At 39.0% G+C, this 23,669-nt stretch overlaps 1 protein-coding gene across 13 annotated transcripts in view; it reads right to left on the bottom strand.

Annotated features, from left to right (window-relative positions):
- CTNND2 (catenin delta 2) overlaps window positions 1-23,669 on the bottom strand; it is a 944,995-nt gene that overhangs the window by 235,349 nt on the left and 685,977 nt on the right. The gene's annotated exons all lie outside the window — the stretch shown is intronic.

Below are 23,669 nucleotides of genomic sequence, written 5' to 3'. Positions count from 1 at the left end.
GAGGAGAAGACATGTTATGCTTAACTTAGGTATGTGATTCAACAACAAAAGCACACTACATTTTACTGTTCTTTTTATCAAAACAACATTTTAATCTTTCATAAGTAAATTTAAATTAGAAACAAAATAAAATGGCTACGTAACACACAGGTTAGTTCATAGGGTTTTCATGAACAAAGCTGCATCTGAAAACTTCTGCATGTATATGGAAAAAGAGCATGATTCATCCAGTAGTACCCTTCTCTTTTTCTTTTTTTTTATGCTTCAGTGTTCTTCAGGGATTGAAGAATTGGCACTTTCTCTACTTAAGTTTTTGATTACAGAAAAACTCATTCATGCCACAGATGTGCCGAGACACCTGGCTACATCCCGGGCTCTTTGAACTGTGTCCAAGTGCTGTTCTTTCTATGAGGTGGCTCTAACCACACCATTTAAAACCACTCTTGGAACCACACCCTTACCCCAAGCCAGCATTCTTCTTTACCTTCAAGTGCTATTGAAGGTAAAGACTTCATAGGACTTGTCGTGTTCCAACTTGTTATGTGTATTATTATTGCCTGTCTGCTATTAGGATGCACGTTCTGGGAGGAAAAGTCTCTGTTATATATCCCTATCCCCAGTGCAATGCCAGACACACCATAAATGTTCACTAAATATTTGTCAAATGAATGGAGAGGGTTAATTAATATATTATTTGCCACCTTGGTGTTTCTCAGCTTTGCTAAAATAGTATTTTCAAAATTAAGAAATATCCCTCTTTAAAGAAAAAAAAAACCCTTTTGTGAACAGTCAGGAATGTATCCAGAGGTATCAGCCCCGTGGCTCTTCCAACCTAGCTTACAAACAAAATAGAGCATGCTTCATTCATACAGGGTGGCCTCTGATGATTCCAAATATGCCAACAGGAATCATTTTCATTCAACAGCAAATGAAAGCAGAAAAAGTGGAAACCCTCAGTGCACTCTTGGCCTCTAAATCCCTAATTTGGAAACCATGAATGCAGCATTTCACATATGGCGCCTCGATGAGAACATGCCAGGGAAGAAAGAGGGAGGGATGAGGAGGGACGGTATTGTTGAGGGGTGATGGTTGCCCTGCTTGAGGCTGGTGACAACACCTGGGTAAGGAGGACTGAAGGGATTTTTAGGTCAACTAAGGAAAGAGAAAAAGAAGTGCAAAACAACTTTGCCCAACTTACAGTTTGACCCAGGGCTTGCTTGGCACCTGCGCCAGAGAGCTGATGTTGTATTCCTACATAGGTGTGCCTTGTACATGCACCCAGATTACAAGTCCATCCACTTCATTATAGTGCTTAAGAAGGCATATCCCACTTGTACAAAAAAGGTTAAACTATGAACATGACTTTCTCTATGTGTATATATTTTCACGTGTGATTTATTTAAAGTTCTCTGAGTTTAGTTACTTTAATAATGATGAAACCATTAAAAAGAGATAACAAATCCATTCTTACAGTGAATCTATTGGTTATGTACTAAAAGCAGATGGCATCATCAATCAGTCTATGCATTTCATTTATATGTATATATTTTAGCTATCCTGGATGTTATAATTAATATTCCTAATTTATTATATTTCCAATTCATATGATTTAATGAATTAAGTGATTAAAATATTATTCCAAAACATTAAAAGGGAAAATGAATTCAAACTGAATGCGGCATGAATTTTTTTTTTTTTTTGAGATGGAATCTCTGTTGCCCATGCTGGAGTGCAGTGGCCTGATCTCAGCTCATTGCAACCTCTGCCTCCTGGGTTCAAGTGATTCTCCTGCCTCAGCCTCCCGAGTAGCTCAGATTACAGGCATGCACCACCATGCCCGGCTAATTTTTTTAGTAGAGATGGGGTTTCACCATGTTGGTTAGGCTGGTCTCGAACTCCTGATCTTGTGATCTGCCTGCCTCAGCCTCCCAAAGTGCTGGGATTACAGGCATGAGCCACTGCTCCCAGCCTGAATGCAGCATGAATTCTTAATGCTACAATGAAAACAAAATGTTTTCAGTACGGCTCTAATTAATGCCATATACCCAAATTTATAGTGAAATTTTTCAGTTTGATTTTAATCTACTTAGATAAACATAAATATGACAATTAACTTTTTTCTTTTGCTCTAATTTATTATATTAATTGGAAATATAATAAATTAGGGTCACCAGGTCCTCTATATTAAAACTTGTTTTCTTGGGATTGAATTTTATCTAAGAATGTGAGAATCCTACTTTCGTTTTCTGAAGCCAAACATAACTCAGAGTTAAAATGTAAATAGCCACATGTGTGAAATGGGATGGCCAGATCCTTGGTCCTCCCTCCTTCCCCTGCAACCTCCCCTCTCCCATCAGGACTGGAAGGGAGGCCCTGACATGGACTCCAGTCCTCTTGCTTCTGGTGGCTATGTGTGGGTCTGATGCTGTCCTCTTCACTTTCCCTCTCTTGCTTTTCTGCAGGACCCTTCCTTTCTCCAATTTCTTGCACCCAATCCATCTACCAGTTTCTTCTGGTATCTAACATGAAATCTTTCCAAGCTTCCAAACAAACCTATTTTAAACACTCAAAAAGTACAGTTTTCTGAAAACCTATCAGAAGAAACTTGTCTTCTCTGAAATGGCACCTGTATGTCTTATCCCCCAAAATGGTGAGCTGTCTAGTTCCAATTTATCCCCTGTCCATCACTCCACATCCAGCAAGCTGAGCCCAGGTTTTAGTTAACATATGATTACTGCAGGTCAGCTTACCCTCTCTTCACAATATTTCTTTAATCATCTTCATGCACAATTGGTTTTTTTTTTTTTTTTTGAGACAGAGGTGTGCTCTGTCACCCAGGCCGGAGTGCAGTGGCATGATCTTGGCTCACTGCAAACTCCATATTCAGGGTTCAAGTGATTATCTTAGTAAAGATGAGGTTTTGCCCTGTTGCCCAGGCTGGCCTTGAACTCCTGGGCTCAAGCAATTCATCCACCTTGTCCTCCCAAAGTGCTGGGATTACAGGCATGAACCACCATGCCCAGTCTCACGCAGAATTCTTTAAAAGTCAAACTTTGAAAGATTCTAAATTTAATAGCACTAAAATGAAGTCAGTGAAATGGTAGTTTATATACATCTTATATTTATACATAATTCAACAGTAAAATAAAATGCAATAAAAGAGTGCCTGTCACAAGATAGTAAGCGAATAAATATTTATCAGATGAATGGTGCAGCTGGTTGTCAGGTATTTCTCTCTGTCTGTCTGTCTGTCTCTATCTCTCTTTCTCTCTCTTTTAGAGCAGGTTTACGGTCACAGCAAAATTGAGCAGAAAAGACAAAATTCTCATGTACTCCCTATCCCCCACACAAGCACAGCCTCTCCACTATCAACAGTCTGCACCCTAGAGGTACATTTGTTACAGTGGATGAATCTACACTGACACATTGTTATCACCCAAATTCTATAGAGTTCAATTGTCCAAAGTTACATTAGGTTCATGTCTGGTGCTATACCCTCTATTCTTACTAAATGTACAATGACATGTATCCTCCAATTATAGTTTCATACAGAATAGTTTCCCTGCCCTAAAAAATCCTCTGTGCTTTGCCTATTTATCCCTCCCTCTCCACTAACCCCTGGCAACCACTGATCTTTTTACTGTTTCCATGATTTCGCCTTTTCTAGAATTTCAAATAGTTGCAATCATATATATGTAGCCTTTTCAGATTGTCTTCATTTTGTTACTAATATAAATTTAAGGTTTCTCCATGTCTTTGCTAGAGATCTCATTTCTTTTTAGTGTTGAATGCTGAATAATATTCCATTTTCTGGATGTACCACAGTTTATTTATTAATTGACCTGCTGTAGGACATCTTGGTTGCTTTTAAGTTTTGGCAATGTTGTATAAAATTGCTATAAACATTTGTGTGCAAGCTTTTAAGTAGACATAAATTTTCAACTCCTTTAATAATACCAAGATGTGTCATTGCTGGATCACACGATAAAGGTATGTTTAGTTTGTAAGAAACTGCTATACACTCTTCCAGAATGGCTGTTCCACATTCCCACCAGCAGCAAATGGGAGTTCCTGTGGCTCCAAATTCTCCCTAGCCATTTGGTGTTGTCACTGTTTGGATTCTGGTCATTCCGATAGGTGTATAGTGGTATCTCATGTGTCTCCTTCTCTTTTAAGACTACCTGTGTGATTCAGATTTATTTACATTAATACAAATGATTAAAATTAAAACAATGAATGTTGGAATACATATGGGGAAATGATAGCTTCATTTAGATCTTGACTGAGCAATTCTCATATCTGCTACTTTCCCTAATATGATAGAATTGGACATGGACCAGAAGGGACTTTTCATACATGGCCTGAATAGACAGTCTTAAACTCACTTATTAAGTGGTTCTTTGATAGATAATTGACCTTAGTCAGTTGTTCCTGTGTAAGTGGCTCACATTTATTTTTCTACTTAGGTGTGCAATTTAGGAATCTAGCTGAGAGTAACCTACAAGGAGTAAGGAAGGTGGAGGCTGGTGAACTCCATCCTCAGGTGAAACGAAAGATGAATTAGTCAATCAAACAAACCAAGCCCATGCCCTACTGTTTATCTTTTGTTTGTTTGTTTTTGCTTTTTAGCTTGTTTACAGTGAGGTCATTCTTGAACTTGATGCAGATAATCTCTGGGGAATGAACACTAGAATGCATTCTCAGTTTGCATCGGGGAGAATAAAAATGGCTTTCATACCTTTGCCCCAAAATACACTGCTTTAAAGAATGTTTACAATTTAAATTCCAGAACTGACAGTATCTACAAATCAGGCAGGAGGAGGATGCAGTTGGTTTCTTCCTTGTCTTTTCCTTACATGCCTTTTAAATCAGAAAACAAATGGATAGGCAATTAAATTACACACGAGAAATGCAAGTAGTGCAATGGCACCTATTGCAAAAATAGGGCCTCACTGCTTAATGGATTTGTTACTCTTAACATAATATGCATATGTTGACAATAGCATATATTTGCCAATGAATTAGCTATTATCATTAAACTTATATCAACATCAATGAATAATTTATAGCATATTCAATTACAGCAGTGTTGGGATGTTTATGACAGTCTTCATAAAAGTGTAATGATAATGATGATGGATAGTGGATAAAAAATTACTTTAAACAGCTTGCAACAGAATTCCTCTTGGGAGGTATCTGCCTTTATTTGAGAAGAAAAAAATACTATGAGGTTACTTAGAGGATAGTGAGACCCTTAGGGTGTGGCCTACTGGGCATTCAGGGCAAAAGAAGAGATTGCTCACCTGCCCCATATTTGCAAAAGGAGGGATTTTGAGCTGGGGAGAGAAGACAGAAAAAGCTGGAGTAGCTTTTGTCAACCTATTATTTGGTGAGACAAGGACCCCAAAACAGTTAAGGACCTGGGTGTGTACTGCTATTGCTCTCAGGAATGTTTCATTTTAAGTAAAATGGATATATCTTTGAGCTTCTGGGTTCATGTTGAAAGAAACTAGGCTGTGCCTGAGACTCAAAGTAAATTTTAATAATAGTGTGCAAGACTGTCACTACATACTACATATACGTACAGTATATCTCATACATATATACATACACACACACACACACACACACACAATGGATACTATGTACTATAATATTTCTTTCCTTCAGATACTTATGAAAACTCAAGTCCCAATGTCTGAGAACTGGTTTATAGAAAGAGCTGATTAAAAAGAAGATAAGGGAATGCAGTGATTTTTACTAAATTTTCAATTAACTCTTACTTTTCAATGGTACTGGGTTTGAGAAAGCTTTTTAAAATGATATCATTATTATGCATTCATTTTTAATATTAAGACTTTCAATAATTTTTCTGCTTAAAGGCTACTGGAAGGTACAAAGTTTGTGAATTCCAAACCAGAGGTATGTAGAAACTGCAGTTAACAGTTTGTAATCACTGAAGTCAACCCTTACTCTTATTGCAAAGTCAGTTCAACAATCAATGTTTCTATAAAATCTGAACTGAGATATGTCCATGTAGGTGCCTGTAAATAATATAGAAGTATATTACGTAAAGAGACAGAGATTCTCAAAAATAATTTCCACTAAAAAAATTTCATAATTTTTTGGTTTGTATTACTTGGTGTAAATTTTGAGCTGCCCTTGCAGATACTGAATACAAAAATGACAAAGCATTGACAGTTACAAAGAATGCCTCCAGTAAGTCTTACTACATTCTAACTAACTCAACTCAAATGCGACTTTTTATTTCCACATTTAGATATTTCGTGATGTTAGAATCCCATGATTTTCTCTAAATCACAAAAAATTTTATAATTTTTCTAGTGGAAATTATTTTTGAGAATCTCTCTCTCTCCCTCCAGTTGTATGAAATGGCTGTGTTCTCCATTTGATAGGTGAACAAAGATGAGTTACGTTTCTTTCTAAATTGTGTTTTAGAGAGAAAGTATGTTGCAGTGATTGGAGAGGCTGCCTTGGACCTAGGTTCAAATCAAATATTAAAACCTATGTCCCACAGGTAAGTTACTTAAATGCCTGTAAAGCATGAACAAAGTGTGAACCTACGTCATAGGTTATTTTCAGGATTAAATGATATTTCAAAAGTGAATTAACAAAGTGCTCAGTAAACATTATATGTCACAGAACTATCTACCCCTTTTTAAAGGGTATTCTTAATTGCTTTCTTACCTGGTCAAAATATAAATTCATTTAATAAAATGTTGATATATGATAGTGAAAGAAATACAATTTAGGGTTTAAGTTTATAAATTGGGTTTAGGGTATAAACTGTATATATCAAATGGATCTCTTGCTAACTGTGAGATGAGCAGTGAAGTTTTCTGGATATTCGCTCTGTGAGTGAAGCAGTCTTGGGGTCAAATGTGCCTCAAAGCTGTTTTTTTCTGACAACTGTTTTTCTGAGAGCAGACACCCTCCACAAAACACACTTGTCAGTTCTCAGAATTGCTGAACACCATAAGTGAGTTTCAACTTTACTCTTTAAGTGCACCTAGGAAAGGCCTCTCCATTTTTTTAAAACACACAAAAAATTCAAGTGACTCCTTGAGTTTCTTCTCTAAAGACACCACTCAGGAAATGTGATCTTGGTAAGTCTCATGGTTTGTATTACTTGGTGTAAATTTTGAGCTGCCCTTGCAGATACTGAATACAAAAATGACAAAGCATTGACAGTTACAAAGAATGCCTCCAGTAAGTCTTACTACATTCTAACTCAACTCAAATGTGACTTTTTATTTCCACATTTAGATATTTCGTGATGTCAGAATCCCATGATTTTCTCTAAATCACAAAGTGTTGATAAAACCAGACTTTTAGAAAGCGCCTAAGTAATTCTAGGGCCCTGAACAACTGCTTTCCTTGAATAACTCTGTAACATCATCAGTCAGAGGCAAATATTGTATGTAGGTGCAGGGTAGATTTCTCCTCCCAAGACTATGCTCCCAAGTTTAAAGGCTACGCTTACATTTACTTTCTCTTTCTCTTACTACTGTCTTATCTCTGTAGATCTGAACACAGTCTGTTCAAGCAGATATATGCTCTATTTCACAGTAGGATATTTATTCCATTGGATGTTTCATAAAAATACATGCTGCATATACACCATGGAATATTATGCAGCCTTAAAAAATATGAGTTCCTGTACTTTGCAGGGACATGGATGAAGCTGAAAACCATCATTCTCAGCAAAATAACACAGGAACAGAAAGCCAAACACTGCATGTCCTCACTGGTAAGTGGGAGATGAACTGTGAGAACACATGGACAAAGGGAAGGGAACTTCACATACCGGGGTCTGTCAGGGGGTGGGGGGCTAGGGGACTGATAGCATTAGGAGAAATATCTAATGTAGATGATGGGGTGATGGGTGCAGCAAACCACCATGGCACGTGATACCTATGTAACAAACCTGAACATTCTACATATGTATCCCAGAACTTAAAGTATAATAATAAAAAAGAATACATGCCAGGGTTTATTATATCAATTACATATAGTTAGTACTACACCCTAAAAAAAAGATTCACTGTCTATAACAATGGACATTAAAATATTTAAAGATGGATGGTGAGGGTTGACACATTCTTTCTCTCTCACTTCTCTGAATTCTGATCTTTTGGCTTCTTTTGTGTGTTGCTGGACAGCTCTCATCCTTCCCAACTGATTGAGCAGAGGTCTCTCCTCTGGGGCCTGGATTAAGGTCCTTGCCTGGACTCCAAATCTACTACTAGCCTTTGTTACTGGTTTTAGCTTTGTAAGTCCTTGCTTCCCAGCTAACTGAGCAGATGTTTGAACTTGAACTTGACTCCAAATCTACTACTAGCCTTTGTTACTGGTTTTAGCTTTGTAAGTCCTTACTTCCCAGCTAACTGAGCAGATGTTTGAACTTGAATTTGATTCTGAAAAAAATCTCCCACTACTATGGCACTTAAGCAAAAAATCTCCCACTACTATGGCACTTAAGCAACTGAACATTAGAATGATCTTCATTTTTAATCTATAATAAAGTGAAGACAACAGTTACCATCCTTATTATTTAACTTTGTGGTGGATATGATGGTCGATAGAGTAAAATTGAAAAAGTGAAATAAGGAGGTGAGTCATTTGGCAAAAAGACTCATGATTATCAAGATCGATGAAAAAACCTTTTGGAATTAATTAGAAAATCCAGTAAAATAGAAGCTTAAAATTTTAAAAATAAAAGCTTCCTCATGGAGATACACACACACACACATACACACACACACATATATATGTAAATTCATACTTTTCTCATATACTAATTTTACATAATATTCTCATACATAATTTTCTCATAAAAATAATTGCTCAGAATATTAATAGAAAGCTATCCCATTCAGAAAAGCAACATGAAATAGAAAATACTTAGGAAATAAATATATTATGAATTGGGAAGTTTCTTTATGAAGAAAACAACAAGTATTTACTGAGATGCAAAAAAGCACATGTGAATAAATGTAAATGGAATATCACATTCCTTCAGTATTATAAAGATTTCCATTGGTCTCTAGATTAATTTAAATATTAAAACAGTTCAAATCCAAAGCCCAGTAAATTTTAGAATTGTTTTTGGACACAATGACACTAAAGTTCATCTGGAAGAATGAACATGGGAAAAACACAGGAAAAATAAAGAATGATGGAAAGATGAACATATACTAAAGCACCAATACACAGAACAATATGAAATTATCTTAGAATCAACAGATAACAATAGGAGAGAAGAAAAGACTCCAGAAAAGATACGCATGTTTACAAGACTTTAGGATTTCATCAAGAAACATTATGGATTCGATGCCTAGAATTAGTAAAAACAGGCTCACCACTTAAGTAGGGAGAAAGCATTTGATTTTTTCATAATGACACAAAGTAAATACCAGATGGATTAGAAATGTAAATGTGAAACACAAAACAAAAAAGCACTAGGGGGATGTACAAATGGGTATTTATATACTACTGGGAAGAACTAAGGTTGATACAAAAGCCAGGAGCCATGATGAAAAAGACTGAGGTACACATATTATAAACAAACTTAAGTAGTGAGGAAAGAACTAAACAAAACATTGGCTATGAACATGATAGACAAAAGTTTAGACACTCAGCATTGCTAAATTCTTCCTCTAATTTAACCAATCTATTGGATGTAAAATGATATCTCTTTTTAGTTTTAATTTGCATTTTCCTAATTACTAGTAAGGTTGAGCCTTGGAATAAATTTTTTACCAAAGAGGTAAAGAATCAGCATGAATAAAATTAAAGTACTTTACTGAGCAATATAAACAAACACATAAATAAGTATAAGAAAATGCTCTGTTCATGAATGAAAGGAGTGGATATTAAAAAGGCTATAAATTCTCCAAAATGTATTTACACTTTTAACACAATTTCAATCAAAATTCAAGGGATTTTCTGGAACATGACAAAATGATTCTTTTCATCTGGAATCTTAAGCAAGCAATAAAAAGTAAGAATATTTCAATAAGGAGGAATACAAGAGGGAAAATATTTTATCTCATTTATAAATGCTACATAAAGCCTCAATAATTAAAGTGTTGCGGTATTGATGTAGAGTCAAGATGGCTTGGCAGAACAGAAGGGACAACCAGGAAACAGCCTGGGGTACTTAGGCGCCGATGTGTCACAAAAAGAATTACAAGTCAACGTTAAAGGCCTGGATGATACCAAAAGGTCTCAGGGAGGCTGACTATACATCATGTACATGAAAGAATTTAAGAACTAAATAAGCCAAATAAGGAAAAAATAAGTGAAGGAAATATCTATATGATTTCAAGGATGAACAAGGAATCCTGAACACAAACAAGAATGGAAGCAATCTAATTCCAAAAGTAATAATTGTGCGCCGATACAAGATATCACATCAGCTTTAGTATCCTAGTGATACTGACTTTGAAAGTTTAAATGTAATTTTAATACATCCTCATAGGGAAGCACACTATCCATATTAAAGTTACAATACATCTTCTGATGGTTCAGGTGTTCACTTCCTTTTCTTTCTCCTCCTCCACTCCCTTATATAATAAGAATAGAGTGTGACACTGGGTAGTTTTACAGAGATAATTCAAATAAAGATATAAGATTGTCTGGGTATGGTGGATCATACCAGTATTTTGGGATGCCAAGACGTGCAGATGAATTGAGGTCAGGAGTTTGGGACCAGCCTGGCTAACCAGGCGAAACCCTGTCTCTACTAAAAACCAAAAATTAGCCAGATGTAGTGGTATGCGCTTGTAATCCCAGCTACTCAGGAGGCTGAGTCACAGGGATGATCTGATCACAGGAGACAGAGGCTGCAGTGAGCCTAGATCTTGCCACTGCACTGCAGGCTGGATGACAGAGCAAGGCTGTGTCAAAAAATAAACCAAAATAAATAAAATAAATAAGAAATAAAGATATAAGACTGATAACAAATGCTCTTCAAATTCTGGTCTTATTTTTTAAAAGAAATAATCAGTCATCTCTCTTGAGAATAAATATCTACTGTCTAAGTGAACAATTACTAATCTAATAATCTCTTCCTTTGGAGGGGATAAGATCCAGCATAATTATTTGTATGTGGCAAAGCTAAAGTCACACATTGTTCAACATCTCTAAGAGAATTTTGGATGACCTCACATAAATTATGAAAACACACACCCCCAAAGATAGATATGTAACTTAATTCTTTGAAAATGACTAAAACAAGGCTGGATATGGTGGCTCACGCCTGTAATCCCAGCACTTTGGGAGCCTGAGGCAGGCAAATCACAAGGTCAGGAGTTCGAGACTAGCCTGGCCAAGATGGTGAAACACCATCTCTACTATGAAACAAAAAAAATTAGCTGGGCGTGGTGGCAGGTGCCTGTAATCCCAGCCACTGGGGAGGCTGAGGCAAGAGAATTGCTTGAACCTGGGAGGTGGAGATTGCAGTAAACCGAGATCTCACCACTGCACTCCAGGCCAGTGACAGTGTGAGACTGTCTCAAAAAAAAAAAAAAAAATTACGAAAACATCCAAGAATGTGAATGGAAGAGACCCACAAATACTACCCACAAAGCTTTCATTTTATAAGGATGGGAAAGTTGGTCGTTTGGCAAATGTTTCCTGTGGGGCTTGTCCCCTCGAGGTGCTGGGGCTTAGAGGAAGTGAGATGGGCCAAGGTCCCTGGTGGAAAATGTCCAGGAGCCCATGGAGTCAGGAATCAAGTAATGAAACCAACAAGGGAGGAACTATGGCCCTTGCAATAATGAAAACTGGAGGCAGCTCTACTGAAAGAGGACCTCACAGTTTTCTAGTCAGTATTTTGCATTCTTTTCCTTAAAGAAGATCTGTTAAACTGTACAAGTTTTGGGTCCACCAACACCTCGGTTCTTCTGGGTGATAAGAACCAAAAAGAAGTCAGAGAAGGAAGAAAGGATGGATAGCATGTGATGGTGTTGCTGGGGAGTGGGTCAGGGGATCTTCAAGCAAAGATTCAGTGACATGGAGTGACAGAGACCCCAGAGAGAGGGTGACCTGGAAAGGCCTGTGTGCCAGGGCTGAGTGGAAGAGAGGGAAAGGAGGGGGAAGCGAGATGAGGCTGCAGGGCCCTGGGTTTACTCTGAGGAAGACAGGAATTTGAGTTGCCCTAACTCACTGCTTTAAAGATTATGTGCCAAGGGAAGATAGACTGGGCACCCGCTAGGGACACTGTCCTTGTCCAGGTGCGAGAACCACAGCAGCTTCTGACTGATTGATGGGAGTACAAGCACTAAAAAATAGCCAAATTCTAGGTCTGTTTTACAGATAGGGTGGTAAATATCAAGTCTGACAGAAAGAAAGGAATCACATATGACGATGATTTGGGGCCTTGGGCTTTTAATAATGAGTGTGTTGATAATCATCACAGCAGTGGTTCTGGTTGACTGGCAGATGGCAAAGCAGTTCGGAAAGACACAGCCCCTCATTTAAATTTCTATGTTGCTGGGATGACAAAAGCATACACTTTAAAAATTGCTATTCTTTTGTTCATGCAAAATGGAAAATAACATCTTTCTAAAATATGAAATTATGCTAAGTATACATGTAGAAATTATAATAGAGAAATTGTTTTGTGTCTTAGCCTATGGTTATAACAAATGAGTATTAAAGTAAAAGTAATATATTCCACCAAAAGGAGTTATGATAGAAATGTCGAGAAAACTTTCTTATATATTTATTTTAATTTTAAATTAAAAATATCCTGACTTTAAAAAATTTAAATCACCTGAAGACTCATTAAGCCAACAAAAATTGTACAGAATATAATTGGCTTTATTATATATATTACATAATGGAAAGTTTTTTTTTGTTATGCATGTACTTTTTTCTTTCTATTTTAGGCTATGAAGTCTCCCATATGTTTTGAAGATCTATTTTTGTAGTAGTAAAAGGCAATGCTTAACCACACTAAACCAGTTGAGAAAATAATTCCAGTTCTGTTCAGTTCAGCTGATATTTATTAAGCATCGGTCTGCATTCCCTGGGGTTGTCATGGTTTAGTGAAGGGGATACACACAAGAACAAATGCAGTATATGAAGTGTACAGGAAAGTCACATAACCAGCTTCCTTAGGAAATGGGGTGGGATAATTGTTTCTGGAAGAAGTAACAGCAGAACTGATTTCTCAGGAGTTGAAAGGCTGGTGACCTGTACAATGTAGTACATGATTAAACTCTCAAATGCTTGGAGTGCAGTAAGTCCACGCTTTGTAAAGTCAAGGGCACATATGGTAGGGTTCAGGGAAAGGGCAGGCATCGGTATGCCACACAATGGTACTCTTCTTGGCCGTTAAACTCACCCAATGATCGGGGGGCATTATTTTTCATACCAATAAAGACCTGGAGACTTTACAAAGTAGAATTCAAGATGTATGAGAATTTTAAAGCCAGGGCACAGAATTTATTAGCGTGGCATGTTTCTAGAGATCTTCTCTGGTCAACAGGCCCTGATTCCTACAGCCCACATGGCTGAGGGCTGGCTCTGCAGAGAGAGCAGCAGTGGAAGGTTGGAGGGTGGGAGGCGGCCTTGGCAAGGGCCCCCAGCCAGCACAGAGCCTTTCCCGGAGGTAAGAGACGGGGAGTGTGGGGGATGTTGGGAAAAGACCAACGGGAGCTGGCGCTGAAAACCAGATAAATGAGGAAATAACCACATAAATGTGATAGAACCCACACCTGGTTTCTGGCCAGGAATGACACGGGAAGTGGTGGCAATGAAGGCAAGAGAACAAATTTGAGAGCAGGTTCAAAAAAAGGAATTATCCATCACGTAAAACTGTATCTTAGCTATTACATGGTTTGACCATTTACCTGACACCTAGAAATTTACAATCTTAACACACACAGGGGTTCTACATCGCTCAATCATTTTTGTTTAAATCAACTGAAATGTTTTTACTCCAATAGCTCTGGGTTCTGAGCCCCAGCAAGGCAACTGGTGGAACCATCTTGTGTTTCTGCAGTTAGCTTTGCCTCCACAGTCGGAGGGTGGAGGCCTCTGGGATCCCAGAGACTGAGCAAAAAGGAAAAGTGTAAGTTCCGCCACTTAGAGCTCCCGGAGCTCCCCCAGGAGTCTGCCAGATTCGACCACTATAACCAGCTGTTTTGAGAATCCACCAATGGAACCACGTCAACCTGATTTTCTCACGTTTCTATTGAACACAAAGAAAGCTGTTACCTTGGAAATCTCTCTGCAACAAGGCAAATTAAAATATGATTTATTTAATGGTGCTGCTCAGCTGATTAAATGTTATTCACTCTTCATTTTGTCCTTTACCCGAAGCAGAACATTTATAGGACACTTGGATATAAGAAAGTATACATTTGGTGCATCTGTGACCTTTGAAATTTACAAAATTATGTACCAAAAAAATCTCATCAAGTGCAATGCAGCGCATCCCACACTGAAGTGTCATGCTAATAGAGAGGGAGACTTCATTCTAGGCAGTACATAGATGGTCACTTCCGAAATTCTGATGGCATCACAACCCTCCTAGCAATTTGGAGGTTAGTGCTGCTATGTTACACGCATGTCTATAATTTTATATGCATGCATAGTATAATGTCATACATATATAACAATGTATAACACATATGTCTATAAGTAAATGTTTACATTTAAAAGAGAAAATCTTTCAGAAAGGTCTTCTCCTCCTTCCCTCACCAAAAGGGGATTCATTCAGTTCTTTACACCATTTTATTCCAATTTTAAGCTTGTAGCATTAATTTTCTTTTTTTCTTGTAACCCACCACTTGTGGGTTCAGAGGACCTGCCTGTAGGTATTCTTCTTTCCAGTAATTAAAATAGCTACAGACATTAAGAAGACTGTTATTTCTTTAAATTAATAATTTCAGTTGAAAGATTTTCAGTTTGGGATTGTAACAGATTCAATGGCTATAATCTCAATAATAAATAATAAAACGCTCTGATTTTCGTCTATTTTCTGAGGTTAGTCCTTAGCAGTGAACTCTTAAAATCGTTAATGCATGAAATCTCAGGTTTACAAAAATCTTCTACTTTATTTACTGATTTTCTAATTTTGCATTTAAAAGAAAACAGGCTATGTAAGTATCTTGATTTGTATTTTTAATTCTTTAAAAATTTTCAGATGAGTTATTTGTTTTATTGCATACAATTTTTCTCCAGACTGGAAGGAAGGCAATGATTATACTCTCAGTTTTTAACAGGCTGGTAGATGCTGAGGACTAAGAATGAAGCAGGGCCTTAGGGAAGAGTTTTTTGTCTTTTGTTTCTAAATTCTGCACACACAGTAGTCAAAGTCGTCTTTCCAGAAAAAAACATGTAACCAATCAGATCTTGTTGGTCGCTGTTCAAAATCCTCTAATGATTCCCACCACATCCAGAAGACTGCTAACTTTCGCCTTCAGTCCTGCCTGACCTGCCTGTGTCTTCTCTCTGCTTCCATCTTTTATTGTTTCTTACTCACTTCAGCTTCCATCGCCCTGGGCTTCTGGAAATTCCTGAGCAGGCTGTTCTCCCAGAGTCTGCAGAGTGGCTTCTTTTCCATCACATCCCCTAAACCTGATTAGCTATCAAGAACGATGGTATGACCACCCCTTCCCCTTCCCTTCTATGCTGAATCTTCCCCTTCTCTAGGTTCCGTCTTAGCTCCATTTGCAACCTGGTCTATTTCACGTACTTATTGATTTTCTGCTTCCACATTCACCCAGCGAGATGTCAGTGCTATGAGAGCAGACATCTTGCCCGACTTACTGAATGCTGTGTCCCCAGGGCTGAGAGGGGTGCCTGGCACCCAGCAGGCATTCCCTATCTCGATGTTATCTTTTGACTGAATGTAGTTTTGGCTATTAACTTTGAGCTTTTGCAGTAAATCTGATTGGAATGTTTGCCCTTCGGGAGAAATAGCATGTATCAAGCAGATTCACACTTGGGAGCAAGGACTTCCATTGTCTAAGAAGATATCTCAGAAACTCAGAATATTATACAACCAGGAATATCAGGACACTGGTCTGGCAAACATTATGCACCTCTAAAAGTGTTTTTCTTGTAGCTCGATCTCTTTATTTCATTAAGGGAGAGTAATTTTCCCACAAGTAGAAGACCAGCGCTATGTATAAAATGCCTCTGCACTATGTACACCTGCATCTTGTTTGTAGAAGCCAATGCTGAATATATTAGCTAATTATAGATATGCAGATGTCTTGTTTTCTTTAACATGAAAATATGTAAAAGCACGTGAAACAGTTTAGCACTCAGGTCCATGGATGAATATCCAATTTCCATTAGATGAACTTGGGTTAAATGGTAAAGAGACAGATAAAACTCAGAACAATAAGGAAGATTATTCATAATTCAAAATCTTCACATTCTGCTGTCACTCCTCAGGCTTTAAGACACTAAAATGGGAAAAAATCTAAATTGCAAAACAAATTATCATCCATTGATTCATTTCTTAGGATGTTCATCACAGAGAAATTAAATCTAGAGCCTAGAAGACTACCAAAAGGGGAAAAACGTTAGCTTTGGGAACTCTGAGAGACAATATGAAAAACCGTTAGGTATTTATTAATCTAGATATGCTTACAGGGTGGGTGAAATAGTGATTTTAAATGAGAAATTAAGGAAACTGTAATTTGCATTGACATTTTCAAAAGGGGATTTTCATAATGACTGTTGGGACTTATTCAACATATGATTGATCCATTTGCTTTCAAGACCATGTGGTCATTAAGATGGAATGGATTGATGTGACTAGCCAACCAACCAGTCAAAGGAATAATGTGCTATTAGTGGCAAAAATTCCTGAGCCTTATCTGAAGGAAGACAGCTCCACAGAGCAGAATATCATGTGGCATCCTTCAGGCAGACATGCAGCTGCCCAGGGTTCTTCTAAGAGTGGAGAGAGCATTTTCCTCACTCTACCACCCTGTAAGATGTCTAAGTCTTGATGCCCCAAACCTGTGAATATGTCATGTTGCACAGAAAAGGGAAATTAGGGTTGCAGATGGAATGAAGGCTGCTAATTAGCTGATCTTAGAGTCTAACATGAACTATCTGGGTGGGTTCCATGTAATCACAAAGTTCCTTCAAAAGCCAAAGAGAGGGGCAGGAGAGTCAGAACGGAAGGATGACAGTTTGAGACAGACTCAACCAGCCATTGCTGGCTTTGAGGAGCGAAGGGGCCATGGACCAAGGAATGCAGGAAGCCTCTAGAAGCTGCAAAATGAGATAAAACAGATTTCACACTAGAGCCTCCAGAAAAGAACACAAACCTGCCAACACCTGGATGTTAACCCAGCGAGACCAATTTTGCACTTCTGAGTCCCAGATCTACAAGATAATAAGAGTATGTTGTGTGAAGTAACTGAGGGTGTGATAATGTGTTACAGCAGCAATACAACACTCATACATAGGTGGAAAATCTACTGCTAAGTTATGTGCTCATGAGCAGCACTTCAGGCTTCTCTGGATAAGAAGTGGCTGCTTTTATCAGCCCACCGAGGGACAGCAGTGGGTTGCTGTGCCCGCTCATTCCCAAATCCCATGCTGCTCCCTCCAAGGTCATAACCAATAGATCATCCTCCTGCTATAACCACTAGGAATCATTCTTTGGCTGCTGGAAGAGGATGGATGTATATAGCCTGGCCAAATATAAGTCTGATAGGACGAAGGCAATCTCAATATGTGCTGTGTACATAGAAGTACCAAGGACAGGGTATTCATTGCCCTTTGTCCATTTTCTTGACTCAGTGGCCAACTTGTTGGCCACTGTCCACAAGTCACTGTTAAATGACTTTCTTTTCAGATAATTTAAAAGAGGAGAGACAGAAAATGTTTTCCCAAGATGGCAGATTGCACAATGGATGGCTAATCCTGTCTATACAAGCAAGGGTTGGTTCACTAGAACTAGTGCCTTTTCAGATGAGTCATTCAAGAGAATACAACCTGGTCAACTGGGAATATGTGCTCTGGTATTTTGCTTTTGGTTTTTGTCAACTTTAACTTTCCCACAAACTAGGGAGGAAGGAGGTAGCTTTCCAAAAATGTTCTGCATCGTCTTGTGCTCTTTTCTGCAACTCCTGTTATTAATATTTATCATTGGCCTTGTTCTGATAAAGAGTCATAGGCAGTGCCTATGATTTAACTTGGAAAAGAATGAAGCATCAGAAAGGATGCAGAGGAACCTGAATTCTGAGGCTTCCTGCTCATGCATTTAATGGATGTCTCTGGTATAACACAGGAAATTCTTAGGGAAATATTTGCATTTAATTAGAGAGTTTTGGGGCAGACTCTTTTTATGTCAGTATTTGACATTCTCCAGGGTCTAACAAGACCAAGGAATTTCAGGCCAAGAATGTCTCCTAGGAATGCAAGCATTCTCTACCAGTGCCCAATAGCAAGGCACTAATCACTTTTCAAAAGGTAAATATCTAATGGTGGACTATGGTGGTCAGTCTGTTCAAAAGCTTAAGGTTGTCTTTCTGCTGCCCTTACTAGCTTTTGCCACGAACTCCACTCTCTTTGGGTATTTGTTGCTGTTTGGGTAAAGCAGCTCATGGATCTTAGGCATCCAGGGTTGTGACTGGTATTCTTATTCACTGAAGACCTTGAGAGCGTCTTGTTGCTTGGGATCACCTTAAAAAATAAATCCCTTCCTCCCTCCCTCCCTCCTTCCCTCTCTTCTTTCCTTCCCTCCCTCCCTCCCTCCCTCCCTCCTTCCTTCCTTCCTTCCTTCCTTCCTTCCTTCCTTCCTTCCCTTTCTTCTCCATGCCCCAAAACTTTTATGAAGGGATCCAAACTTACTAACAATATAAGATACTTTGATATGTGACTTTACTGGTGTCATGATTATTGGGCTTACAAATGAGGAGGCTGACAGAATTGGCACCAGCGTGACTCCTACGACAAGGTGAGGTTGGCTTGTCTTTCCTTCCTTCCTTCCCTCCCTCCCTCCCTCCTTCCTTCCTTCCTTCCTTCCCTCCCTCCTTCATTCCCTCCCTCCCTTCTTCCTTCCTCCCTTCATCCCTTCCCCCTTTCCCTCCTTCCTCCTTCTCCTTTCTCCCCTTCCTTCCTCCCTCCCTCCCTTCTTTCTCCTTCCTTCCTTTTCCTCTTCATCTGTTTTTTTTCTTTTTTCTATTTCTTTTTTTCTAATGAGACTTAACAATACCCCCAAATATAGGATAGGATTTCTCTAGAATCCAAGGAGTTATACCAGTGTTATATTTCTTACTCATTTCAAGGCAGCATCAGGGAAATATTCTTTCATCACCTCATAAATATCCTCAATTCTTCGAATTTTCCTTGTTGAGTTGTCCTCATAATTCTGCAGAATTGACAAGCCAGCCTCACCTTGTCACAGGAGTCATGCTGGTGCCAATTCTGTCAGCCTTCTCATTTGTAAGCCCAATATCGTGACACCAGTAAAGTCGCATATCAAAGTATCTTATATCATTAGTAAGTTTGGATCCCTTCATAAAAGTTTTGGGGCATGGGTAAGGGAGTGCACATATCTTTGTGTGAAAATTGTTAAAATAGATTGTATGGTCTTTCAAATAAAGACAAATTGAGATTGGCTTTTTCTCAGAAACTAGGATTGGAAAAAAAGGGAATTTTTCAGATGTAAGCCCCTGGTGCCTACCAAGCTTCCTTTTTAGCTAGAACTATATTGAATACTGTCAAAGCCACAGGGAGCACTGCTTTATTTAGATCTTAATAATCTATAAAGTCAACCCAGAAAAACTGACTGCTTTGGTCAAATAAGCCATCTGTGCAGAGAGGTGTTGCAAGCCAGGAGACTAGTCTCTGTGACACCCTTAGTTAACACAGATGTCTCCAGTCCCTTCCCAGGAAATCCATCTTGTTTTTGTTTTGGGATTGCTGGGTCTTGCTGGTGGAGAGGCATTTAATCAGTGTGTACAATCACAACAGGTATACCCACCATTTCCACCATGCCTGTCTCCTCATGTGGAAGCTCACCCTAGCCTGCACATGGGGTGTGGCTGGGCCAGCTGGATATGAGACGAGACTTTTCATTTTGAACAGCCACCTTTCCCTTCTCTCTCTCTGAGCAGCCTCCAATTCTTCAGTATGATGGCCAGGTCTAATTACACTGACTAAGCTCAGAAAATGTGGCTTCCCAACCAATTGCCATAAAATAGCTTCAGCATGTGGTCCCAGATCTCTTGCCAGGAGTGGTGGAAGAGCACTCCAGCCCTCCCCATGCAGTGGGGGTCACCTGGCTGTCCTCCTCACTCACTTCCACTATGACTCCTCCCACTATCACAAGAATGGAATAAAAATATTTCTTCAAGATTGCCATGTTTCATCCCTTCCCAAACCTCCATCAGGGTATTTTTCAAATCAGTGAACTTAAGCATAAATACTCCAAATTTCCTAGAACCTTATAGAGGAGAGAAGAATATCAATTTTGATTTCTTTTTTCTTCCAAGGTATTTAGGTTTTACTTATCAGTGGACAAGGACTTGTATGATGGGCTGAGTTAATTCTCCTCCTTGAAGATGTCGATATCTTAATCCCTGTGAATATATGACCTTACATAGCAAAAGGGACTCTGCTGCTGTGATTAAGAAACTTAATGGGACAATTGTTCTGGATTATCTGGATGGTCCCAATGTCATCACAAGATGAAAGCAGGTGGGACAGAGTCAGGGAGAGGGGATGTGATGTCAGAGTCAGAGGTCAGAATGATGAACTCTGAAGACGAAGGAAGGGGCCACAAGCCAAGGAATGCAGCCAGCCTTCAGAAGCTGAAAAAGCCAAAGGACAGAGTCTCCCCTCAGAACACCTTGACTTTAGCCCAGGAGAAAAACTTTGGAAAGTATTCAGCTCTGAAATTTTAGAGTCTCTGATGACAGAGTTCTTTCTTCTGTGCTCTAACTTTGGTATCTCAGACTATGGTAGAGTTATTCCAGCCTGTAACAGGGGACCTAGTTCTTACTCCACCTCCTCAACTCTACTCACCAGTAGTCACCAAACAGCTCCATCTTGAAAGGGGAGCTCTGTAAGACAATCGAAGGGAAGCATTCTGCTCAACTGTCCATGTCACCATTTTGTCATTTGTACATGATATTATTATTAGTGTCTTCACAAAATGAGAGAAAAACAGAAGAGTGGCATACACAAAGGAAACATTTAATTCTGTGTATGCCTCTCTATCACCTGTAAAGACGGTGAAAATCCATAAAAAAACATCAAAATTGAGAGCGTGTTTCTATTACATATAAAAGAATAAGGAACAGCTGGGAGGTTGTGTCTTCTTCCCCAGTGGACAGGAAAGAGGGAAACTAGCTTAAAAGCCCCATAGGTGGTAGCAACAGAAAGAAGAGTAGTTAGGTTAAGTAGAATTAAATGAGGAGAGTGCCAGGCAGTAGGTGAAGTCTGAGAAGTTCCCTTGGGATTCAATGGAACTGCAGACAGGAGCTTCTACTCCTCACATCTCCTGCCTCCTTCATTCAGTCCATACTTGGATTCCCAAAGCTCACCCAGACCTCCTAACAGTGGCACTGCCATTATCACCATGCTCCTTTTCATTTGTCTCCATTTTCCCTGAACACCTGCCACAGACAACAGATTTGATCACCTGGGGTCATTTTCAAGGACAGTCCCCACTTCCATTCCAAAGCTTGAAAGGAAACTGCAGGGAACATACCCTTCTACACAAGGGAGCACTGGGATGAGTCCCCAGCATCCTACTAGAACACCCTTTGCGTCTCCATCACTGCTAGAGTTCAGAGATTTTTTGGCTTAACAAAGCTTGTGTGGGTCTGATCTCCTAATATATTGCACGGTTTCCAGGGAACATAATTTCAATTGCAAGATTTTTTTCTTCCAAACAATCTTTGGAAGTTGAAGACAGCTTGTATAGATCCACAGGAAATACAGAAATCATCCCATAAGTACAATTAAATACAAATAATGAAAGAGTTAATGCCAACTCAGTGTTCTACTTGTCATACAAGAGGCAAATTAATTAAGAAGGATTGTTAAGTACAGAAGAGCAATGTGAATTTTGAAGAACTCTTAGCAAAGCAGATTTTTATTCTTACATTTGGAGCGTGGCTAAAAAGTGCACTAGGGCTAACAGACCTGAATAGTCATATAATGATCACCTATAGCTTTTCTTGAAACATTTAAAAAACATTTGTAATGCTGAAGTGCATCTAATAGGATAGAGATGTGATAAAATATTGCGGGATAGTTTTGGTAATAAGACACAGCTTTTTTATCAGCATCTGATATGAAACATCTGAAATGTGGTCAAGCCAGAAATTTGCATACAGTTAAAGTAAGTCAACTGGGGCACCTGTTCAAGTCAGGAAGGCTCTTCCCCTCCATTGCCTTAACCATTTCCAAGATGGCACATGCAGGTGACCAGAGAGCAGGGTCATTACGCATTTGTAGTTCCACCAGCTTGAGGAGGTCTAAATCTTTAGATTCAGAATGAACTGGAACAATAACCTTAGCAAAGTTGGAAGAGCAGTGAGAGGCTCAAAAGGAGTAAGTCTTAAGATCATTTACATAGCGTGGATTAATGAAACAGAGAATGCAAAAATATAGGAAAGCTCATAACTGCAATGAAATCTTAGGCGATGACGGTGCCTTATAATCTATGCATGGACGTCACAGGATACGAAGCCTTCTTGTATTGTTTCTCTCTGTGTTTTGACAAAATGTTCTCTCCAGTTCTGTGAGCCAGAAAAACCTGGAGAATGTCTGGAAAGGAAAAATCAAGAAAATGACAGGTAAACAAGGTGCCTCTTCCTTGGTTCAATGATTTAGAGATTTTCACTTGGAACAAGGCCTGAGGGTGCTGAGTCGGTGGCAATAAGAAGCCAGGTGTCACCAGGAGGAGAAAGGCCAAGGTTTTGCTGCCACTTCCCCCACAGACTAAAGCAAATGAACAAGGCGCCAGATGAAGAAGTTTATGGTGGATATAAAGTTGAACTATGTCCCTGAAAAGGAACAGTTCTTCAGGTACAGGTCTTCTTCCCTAAACGATGACATATCAAAAATGCATCAAAAGGGCAAAGCACAGTGAGAAATCCCTCAGTGAGTGCTGGCTCCTTCACCTGCGATGCAAATGTGAATGAACTGACATTCACACAGGTCACTTGTTTCTTCTGCTCATTATTGGAAAGACACAAACCTTTTGTGAGTGGGTGGAGAGGTGGGCGGGGGGGAGTGGGGAATAAAAAGAAGACTCATTAAAATAGAAGGGAATCATGGCCCAAAGAAGAAACGGAGTTAAAATAATCCAAAGTGAAATTTAGCAAAGCCAGAAAGGAAACTTCAAAGAGATCTGAAAAATACCTGCTGCATCATTGCTTGCAAGTCATGACCCACTTTCAGAGATTGCTCTGTGACTCATGTCTGTTTTGCAAAAAGAACTCTGTGTACCTCGTGGTTTTAATCAGGAGTCTCACCTCACTCAAAGGGTAGCTACATTAAATCACAATATTGGTCTGATTCTTTAACTTTCATTCACTATGCGCTATTAAAATGGTCTCCTGGTTATAAAGAGAAAGCCTTGTGGGGCATGGTGGCTCACGCTTGTATTCTCAGCACTTTGGGAGGCAACGACTGGATGATCACTT

The sequence above is a fragment of the Sapajus apella genome, unplaced genomic scaffold, assembly GCF_009761245.1.
Source record: "Sapajus apella isolate SASKATOON/1434 unplaced genomic scaffold, GSC_monkey_1.0 scaffold11, whole genome shotgun sequence".
NCBI classification, from domain to species: domain Eukaryota; kingdom Metazoa; phylum Chordata; class Mammalia; order Primates; family Cebidae; genus Sapajus; species Sapajus apella.
This window is presented reverse-complemented; position numbering and strand designations above follow the sequence as displayed.